Raw genomic sequence first — 9,823 nt, 5'->3', positions numbered from 1 at the left:
GACAGCGAAGCATCCAGGACGCTTCCCCCGCAGAGCGAGGGAGGAAGCTTTGAGAAGAAGTTGTACAGAAGGAGAAACAACAGTTTCTGCTTCACAGGAGTCCTTGAAATCACTAAGATAGTAGACAGGTAAGCTCTGGGCTGGAGATTGCAGCGTGAGTGTGACCTGAGTTCAGATCCTCCACACGCACATAAAAGGCTGGGTGTGCATGCACATCCCTACAACCCTCAAACACAAAGCCTGAGACAGGAGGCTTCCCAGCTCTCACTGAGGAGCGAGTGGCCTAGCCGTAAGCTGAGCATCAAGTCCGCAGAAGACTAAGGTAAGCGGGAGAACACTTGAGAAAGACACCAGAAGTTAAGCCCTGGATTCCACCAGTGTTCATACGTGCACACACGTGCACATCCATGTACATGCGTGATTGTACCATGCAAAAAATTAAAAACAAATATTAACATTAAAATATTCATCTGCACCCATGAATGAGTGAACCTAAGTTTTTAGTGCAATTTTGTATTTAGTAAATGAGCCGAGGCAAATTACGCATGCATCTTAACTAGAGGATTTAAGGTAAAGGAGGAGACTGTATAGGCTCTGTGCAAATGTCAGACGCTTCTATACAAGAGACTTGCTGGACCTCAGTGGATGGCAGGAATCCTAGAAGCAATCTCTTACTAGTACCAAGCATGTATTTTCAGTGTTGGAATTTCGTGCCTTTTCAAAGGTAACATCTGACCACATTTTACTCCTGACTAACTATCCCAATCTTGTTTACTAAAGCATCGACTTACTATGCTGTGTTCAGATGCCACATTCATCATCTGTCACATTGTCATCACTCTGAGCAAAGGCCATTCACTACTCAGCACTGTATGTGTGTGTCATGGTTTTAACTTTTAAAGCTTTCTTCTAGTGTATGTTAGAGCTCTCACCATTGTGACGACTCCTGAGAGAAACAATTCATGGGAGAAGAGATTTATTTTGGCTCATGGCTTTGGGAGTTTCACACCACCGTCAGCAGTCACCATTGCTTTTAGGTCTGTGGTAAAGCAGAAACATTGGGACCATCGGGCATGTTGATATCATGTCACAACAGCCAGGAAGCACAGAAGAGTGGCAGGATGGGCCAGCATAGAGAGAGACCCTACGCACTCCTGCCTTCCGATGAGGCCCCTACGCTCCAGTTCCAGTGTCGTTTATTCAGTAGACTTTAACAGTGGCTCACAGCAGTTACGTCGGAGCCCCAGGATCTGCTCATCTCTGGGAAAACCTTCAGATACTAAGAAGTGTGCTGTACTAGTCTAAGTGTCGTTCTACTGATATCTAGCAATAACTGGTTTTTAATTATTTATTTTACCTATGAATACACTGTAGCTGTCTTCAGACACACCAGAAGAGGGCATCGGATCTCATTACAGATGGTTGTGAGCCACCATGTGGTTGCTGGGAATTGAACTCGGGACCTCTGGAAGAGCAGTCAGTGCCCTTAACCGCTGAGCCACCTCCCATCCCTAGCTGGTTTGGTGTTTTTTTTTTTGTTGTTTTTTGTTTTTTTTTTTTTTTTTTTGTTTTTTTTTTTTGTTTTTTTTTGTTTTTTTTTTTTTTTTTTTTTTTTTTACAGTCTATTTTTAGCGTGCTATTTCATGCTTTGTGCTGACAAGCAGAATATTCTCTCCTATGGAGGCGTGTGAGTGGCTTCATGTTTAAACAGAAACACTGTCATTATTTTCACATCGAGTCACCCAAACCTTCTCATGGTCTCTGGTTCCCTTATTTGCACTGTGACAGGTTGGAGCCTTTGCAGGGTGCGGCTGTCTTACCTCAGCGAAGCTTCCCTGGGGTCCCAGTACAGAGCACAGTCACCACTTTCCAGCCCTGGCTGGGACCTTAAGCTCTCCTGTGCTGTCTGCCCTTTCCGTCTCTCCACCCCACCTGCTCTTCTTCAGGTCAACCCGAGTAAGAGAAGCAGACAGCAGCCGTAGCACAGGCTAGCTGCGATCTTGTCTTGACATTTCCTTCACCAGTCTGTTACTTTAGAATTCAGCCTAGCTCAAGGTCTCAGGAAAGAGGCAAGAGGAAGCCAGATTCATTCGGTGCCACATTATAACCTCATGAGTCAGCCTCCAGCAGTCTCCATTTCTCTCCAACTTCTAGTCTTCCAAACTCCCTCCACAGCAGGTCAACTATTCTTACAATTTTCTAGGGGGTTCCCAGCCTGGATTTTCAAAGTCTTCCACAAGCCTCCCACAAGCATTCTTTAAAAAAGCCACAGTAGTCAGGTTTATCATAAGAACACCACTCTCAGTACCAACATAGTGACAAGCATTAATTACTTGTGTTGTGAATTAGGCCCTCTGCAGCCTGCCCGGCCACAGCAGTGTAAGTAACTGACCATTGCCGGGTGCTGTGCATTTCCACCATGCAATGTGAGGGCCTTTTAAAAGGTCCCGGCCACCCCAGATCCCTGAACCAGTCAGTCAGTCAGTGTGTGTGTGTGTGTGTGTGTGTGTGTGTGTGTGTGTGTGTGTGTGTGTGTGTATGTCTGACTCCCTGTCTGTCCGTCTGTCTCCCTCCCTGCCTGGCTGTCTCCCTGGCTGGCTGGCTCATGGCCCCACTCCGAGACACCCTTTCGTTCTCCTCTGTCTCCCAACAGATATCTTGTGTTAAGTCTATTCTGTGGCATGATCTCTGAGTGTCACACCTTGGCCCCAGATGGCCAGGGTAACCTTTTGCCACTTTATTCTAACAACTTTTGTGTTCGTGTGTACCTGACCTGATGCAGTTTAGGGAGAAAGTGTGTGTTTGGTGTACAGGTCTAGTGGATCCATTTCCATCACAGCATGGTAAGCTTGGTAGGAAGAGCAGCAAACACACTAGTCACACCGCATGGTAGTTGGAAAGCAGAGAGTTAGCAGAAGGGGCAGGGGCAATTTAAAACCTCAAGCTCCTCCCCTCCCAACCCCACCCCCTGTAACCCACTTCCTCCAGTAATCCCCACCTTCCAAAGAAAGTGACACCATTGGGAAGTGTATGAACTGACAATATGACAGATCCAAGGTATGGCTGAGGGGCAGATTTTTATTGTAGGCCTGAGCTAGAACACAGCCAGAGGCATCTCCAGGGCGAAAGAGAGGGGAGAGGACTGAACATGGTCAGAGAGAAGCAGGAAGGAACTGAATAGAAAGACAGGACCAAAAGGAGGGCAAGAGGAACCTGGAGAAAGCATAGCCAAAATTGCAGGGTTCTAAGGAGAGATGGGCAGCCTGCAGGAGAGGGCAGTCCTGAGCTGGGAGAAGTGGATTCAGGGTGGGCCAGAGAGACTGAGAAGAGTCAGCATAGACTGGGTAGCAGGTACTTGTGACACTGAGAGAGCAGGAGGCCACCACGTGCTTTGATATGCTAATAGGCACCACAGATAGCCTTTGTCCCTTCTGCCAGTGGTGAAGGGTCCTTTGACCGAGAGGAACCAGCTTCAGTTCCTGAGGATTGCAGACTTTTCCTCTACCTGACAGAATTTGGGGAAGTTTTCTTTAGACCTGACAGGGACCAAATGTTCAAACTCAGGAGCCAACGAGGAAGAGCTCACACAGTTGGAATAACAAAGCATACCCTGTCTGTGACGGTAAGTGACTCAGATAACAAAGACAACTAGCAGGGACAACTGCTTGTTAGGACCAAGGTTGGGGTTGAAATCTCGGCCCATGTCTTGACCGAACACACCAGACCAACATGGTTCCACATGGAGAGGTTTAATGAGAGAAGAGGAGGGGAGGAGAGGAAAGGCCGGACATGAGCATGTGGAGGGAGGTGGGGTTGAGAGAAGGGACAGGGAAGATGGGAAGAGAAGAGACCAGAGAGAATGAGGAGGGGGCAAGCAGCCCCTTATATAGTGTCAGGCACAGCTGGCTGTTGCCAGGCAACTGCGGGGCAGAGCATACCTGGCTGCTGCCAGGTAGCTGTGGGGTGGAGCTTAGACAGATTACCAACATTGCTATTTGGGGTGAGCAGACAGGAAGCAAACATGACGAGGTGAGCAGTGAGTATGGCTCAAGGAAAGCACCCAAGAGAGTGGGAGGGACTATACCTGGCATGTTTTAAAAAAAAAAAAATGTCCAAAAGGCCGTGAAGGCTGGCAAGCTATAGATAAAGGTGGAGTCCAATAAACTACTGTGACAACTTTGGCTCTCGCTCTGAATGAGATGGGAAGGCTGGCATGTTCTGAGGAAAATGTTCTAATCTCTTGTTTGAAAAGAAGACTCCAGTGGATGCACAGGATAGTGGCAGTTGCAAGAAGGTTAGTCAGGCAGCCATGGGCACTGCCATGCCAAAGCATCTTGACAGCAGGGACCCAAGTGATTATGAGGGAGGAAAAAACGACCCATCGATCATATTCAAATAAAGTCCTTTCCAGGGCCAACACCAAGCACTGGAATATTCTTACGCAAGGACCTAAGGGTTGATGACACCACACAGAGTTTCCAAGGTCAGTGAATGACCTTGATCAAGAACAATCCCAATAGACAGCCAAAACAAGAACTAACCATGGATAAGCAAGCCCTGAACAAGTATATCGCAAACGTGCTCATGTGGAAAGGGGGTCGAACATAAGGCCTCAACCCTAGACAAAAGCTAAGAAATGTTCAGACGGGCTGAACACAAATTTCATTATTCAATGCCGAGTAGTAAGCTTTGAAAACACATACACACAATAAACAGACCAAGCATGTGGTATTTACGTATTTAGGAACACTAACACGCACGCGCGCGCACACACACACACACACACACACACAGAAAGAGAGAGAGAGAGAGAGAGAGAGAGAGAGAGAGAGAGAGATGCACACGCACACACACACCATTTTAAAAAAAATGGAGTCAAAATAAATCAGTAGTCACAATAAAATCTCTTGTGTCGGGCAAAATTATACAGAAAGAGAAGAAAATGTTAATTTCATGAAGTTTTATTAAGTTTGCAAATGGAGATTTTTTTTAATGTTATGCAAGCTGAGTGGCCTTTATCTGGAATTATTTCAGCTTTTGGAAAACTTCTGAATGTTTTCATATGCAAAGATATCTCGGGGATAGAGCCAGAGTCTAAGCACACAGGTCATTTGTGTTTCTTCTGTATCTCAGTTTGCACACATACCCACAGGGCTGTGACTATGTTTTGGGTGTCGCTGCCTTTGACGGCTTTCCAGTTTTCCAGAATGCAGAGATGCGTGAGGTCATAGGCATTCCCTGAGGGAGGTTAGGAGAGCCTAGTGGATAAGAAAGTGCGATGGGCATCCGGTCTGCCCCTGTGGGATGCTGGTCTCCACAGGTCTGGTGTCTTCGTGGAGATGGCAGATGTCTGTCAGAAGTGATCACAGAAGGCAGGAAGGGTCTGGAGCAGAGACAAGGAGCAAACCCCACTTGACCTGACCCACTTAGGATGCACACCAGCAGAGTCACCCTGAGCTGCAGTTATAAACGCCACTCTGAGGGAGAATACTGCACATGCATATGGCCACCTGCTTCCAGGGCCTGACTACAGAAAATGACGTTGGCTCTACTATTGCCAGAACCGACGTCTAGTTCATTTCTGCTTCTTCGTGGATAGAGAGTGCCTACACCTAATGGGCATTTGTTTGGCCGATGTATTGGTGATGAATGGCTTCGACATCTTTCTATCCCTTTATGGGATGAATGACCCAAATGAAGACTGAATAACAAGTCTTATAATTGCCTTCATACTGTGCGGTCAGCCAGACCTGATGTTACCCCCTCACCCCTGTGACTGACCAAGCTCTCCCAGCCTCTCCATGCTTCGGTTTCTTCATCTGAAATATCAAGATGAAAATACCAACCTCCTGGGCTAAGAGAGGGTTTCAAACAAAACAATGCCAGGAAAATACTTAATGGTGTTCCACCATTAATTATTAATAACACATTAATTAATTATTGTGTTATTATTGCCTTCCCACGAAGGTGAAGCAAATCTCAGAGAGCATGCCATTTTAGATCTGTAATACTTCAACGTGTACCTCTAACCTGTAATGCTTCTATTTGCACCTCCAAAAAGGAACAGAGATAATAAAACCCCATATCACATAGAAAAATCAGTTTTTTGTTTCCTTAGAAGAACTGGTCTTCTGGAAACCTCAGGAGGAAGAACAGACTCATTTGCCCAAATCAGTAGCTTGAGCAAGTTCTCCAGACCCAGCACTGTGCTGTCATTGTCAAGCTGGCTCTCCCTCCTGAGGACTGGCAGGTAGGGAGGACAGAGAGTCTGAAGCTAGCATTTGCTGCCTGAGGTAAGGAGAGGGCCCCCACTAACTGATTAGTGGTCTGTTCACACAAAATGACTTTAAATTTCACTTGCAACAGTCCTGTGCGTATTCTTTGGCTGCCAAGTTGCTGGGAAAATAAATGAAATTTGTCTTTTTGTCTACTCATTGAATTGTTAGAGACGTTGGCTTTACGCAGGCTGGAGTATTACTGGGAGAGCTCACTTATGGTGACAGGACTTGTTTGGCTTCTGAAATGTGACATAATAAAAGCTCGGGTCCTTAACTAATCACTTTATTCATTTACATTTCAAATGATATCCCCCTTCCTGGTTATCCCTCCACAAGCCCCCACCCCATCTCCCTTCCACCCTCTCCCCTTTGCCTCTATGAGGGTGCTCCTCCACCCACTCATCCATTCCCGACTCACCCCTCTACCATCCCCCCCTACGATGGGGCACCAACCCTCCCTCCCCTCCCATTGATATAACATAAGGTCATCTGGATGGATGCGGAGAAAGAGGAACACTCCTTCATTGCTGTTGGAATTGCAAGCTGGTAAAACCACTTTGGAAATCAATCTGGTGGTTCCTCAGAAAATTGGGAATAGTTCTCCCTGGAGACCCAGCTATACCAGTACTGGGCATATACCCAAAAGATGCTCCCACATATAGCAAGGACACATGCTCCACTATGTTCATGGCAGCCTTATTTGTCATAGCCAGAAGCTGGAAACAACCCAGATGTCCCTCAACAGAGGAATGGATACAGTAAATGTGGTACATCTACACAATGGACTGCTACTCAGCCATCAAAAACAATGACTTCATGAAATTCACAGGCAAATGGATGGAACTAGAAAATATCATCCTGAGTGAGGTAACCCAGACACAAAACAACACACATGGTATGCACTGAAAGCTCGAGTTCTTGAGAGAATGTAGTTCTTAGATACATCTTGTTCTGCATTTTAGATGTTAAGGATTGAAACCAGATAGGCTATACTCTGCCAGAGCTAGAGGCCCAGCCAGAATTCAGTTCTTAAGGCATTTCAACTCTCCCCCTTCCTCCGAACTTCTTATTTCTTCCACAAAGTCAGTAGTTCCATGGAAACCCCAAACTCACTCTTTGCTGCTTAACATGTAGTACCCCAAACTCACGTATTTTCCCTTTCTCCTTGAACTAGAATTAGGAGTAATTCAATTGCTTCAAAATAAGATCCATTGGTGGTGAAGATATTGACTATCAGGTGTGTTCAAATCCAGATGATCACATACCACTTAAAAAGCCGGGCAAAGACTAAAACCCAGTGAGCAGCTGCAGTAACAAGTGAAGGATGATACTGGAAAGACTGGAAGACGAGGTACACCAAGACCATGGGAAGGAGACATAACATGCTGCATGACTCTTCCTCAGAGAGGTAACATTCTATATGACAGCAGCTTCACTCGGAGAAGAGGAGGGCCTGGATTCAGAAGCCTGACACGCACAGGGGAGTTGAAAAACACGAAGATATCATCACATATTTTCCATACGGTCTTGTGTGGAAAATATTTTATAAATATTACAAATAACACGATCTCATAATTATGTATAAATGTAAATATTCTAAGTAAGACATATAGTTTCTCAACTGTGCGGTACAGCCGTTCTTAAATAATCTTCCCGTGTATCAGCAGTGCCCTGCGGTTCTGTAGTTGGGTTTCTCCCCAGCATCCTACAGTCTTAGCTGGTCTCTGTGGCAAAGGGTCAGAGCAGGCACTTAAGACATCTCCCAGCTGCCTTATGAAACCCTTTCTTTCTCATTTAAGATAGAAAGAGACAGAGGAGAAATGGGTAGAAAGTCACAGCCTGATCTCAGGTCAGTACTGTCTACATCTCTGACCCCTCCACAATCCAGCATCTGAAACTTAAGGGTAGCTTCTGTCTTGTTTGCTGCTCGAAACAGTGCCCCCTCTCTGGTAGGGCAGCTGACAAACATGAAAGAACGAATACATGAATGAATGAGTAAATTAATTAATTAGCATTATTCAGCAGCAATTACCAATAGAGCTCTACTACTAAGAGTTTGAATTATTTGGACTGTACAGTGTAAAAGAAGTCAGAGTGCATTTCCTCTTTTGACCTTGCAAGCCTCTTCCGAACAAAGAAAAGCAAAACAAACAGAAAACTATGACTTTGTTCTCGCCAGCATGTGCTGTCACTTGAGTTTTTGATCTTAGTCATTCCGATAGGTTTGGAACCTCGGAGTTGTTTTGATTTGCGTTTCCTTGATGATCAAGGACTTTGAACGTTTCTTTAAGTGTTCCTCAGCCATTTGAGACTCCTCTGTGGAGAATTCTCTGTGTAGCTCTGTATCCCATTTTTAAATCTGGTTATTGGTTGTTGGTGTCTAACTTCTTGAGTTCTTTGTAAATTCTAGGTATTAGCCCTCTGTCAGATGTAGGGTTGGGGAAGATCCTTTCCCAATCTGTAGGTTGCCTATTTGTCCTATTGGCAATGTTTTCAGCCCTACAGAAGTTTTGCAGTTTTACGAGGTCATATTTATCAATTGTTGACCTTAGAGCCTGAGCCATTGGTGGTCTGATCAGGAAACTGTCTCCTGTACCAATGCATTCAAGGGTATTTCCCACTTTCTCTTCTATGACATTTAGTGTATCCCGTTTGATGTTGAGGTCCTTGATCCACTTGGGTTTGAGTTTTATGCAAGGTGATAAATATGGATCTATTTTTATTCTATATGTAGATATCCAGTTAGACCAGTACCGTTTGACACCACTAATGATACTCTGTTGTGCTTGCAGGCAGGAGCCTGGCATGACTCTCCTCTGAGAGGTTCCATCCAGCAGCTGACTCAGACAGCCATACAGTGGATGGAGCTTAGGGACTCCTATCGAAGAGCAGGATGAAGGATTGCGGGCCCAGAAGGAGATGGGAACTCCACAAGGGGACCAACAGAGTCAATTACCCTGGACCCTTGGGGCTCTCAGAGACTGAACCACCAACCAAAGAACATTCATGGGCTGGACCTTGGCCTCCCTGCACATATGTAGCAGACGTGCACTTTGGCCTTCATGTAGGTCCTGAATAAATGGAGGGTAGGGAGGCTATCCCAAAAGCTGTTGCCTGTATGTGGGATGTGTTCTACTAGATGGGCTGCCTTGTCTGGCCTCGATGGGAAGGAAGTACCTAGCCTCACAGACACTTGAAGTGCCAAAGTGGGGGAACACCCAGGGGGCCCCATCTGCTCAGAGGAGGAGAGGAGAGGAAGGCTGGGGGAATAATTGTGGGAGGGGTGGCCAGGAGGGGGGCAGTGAGCAAGATGTAAGATGAATAAGGTAAAAAACAAACAAACAACCTTTGACTTTGTGCTTCTATGAGTCATTTTTAGTGCCTCTAAAAACATAGGAGAAAAGCAATATAGCAAATCCTTGACAAAGAGCAGATGAGCTGGTTCGGTCTGGTTTCCTAGGAGCAATGAGACAGATTTAATGCAGCTCAGACTGAAGGTCTTCCGCAATCACCGTCTTCGGGCATCGTTTGGTTTGGCAACTTTG

The sequence above is a fragment of the Rattus rattus genome, chromosome 2 (genome assembly GCF_011064425.1).
Source record: "Rattus rattus isolate New Zealand chromosome 2, Rrattus_CSIRO_v1, whole genome shotgun sequence".
In the NCBI taxonomy this organism is placed as follows: Eukaryota; Metazoa; Chordata; class Mammalia; order Rodentia; family Muridae; genus Rattus; species Rattus rattus.
Note: the sequence above shows the minus strand (reverse complement) of the source record.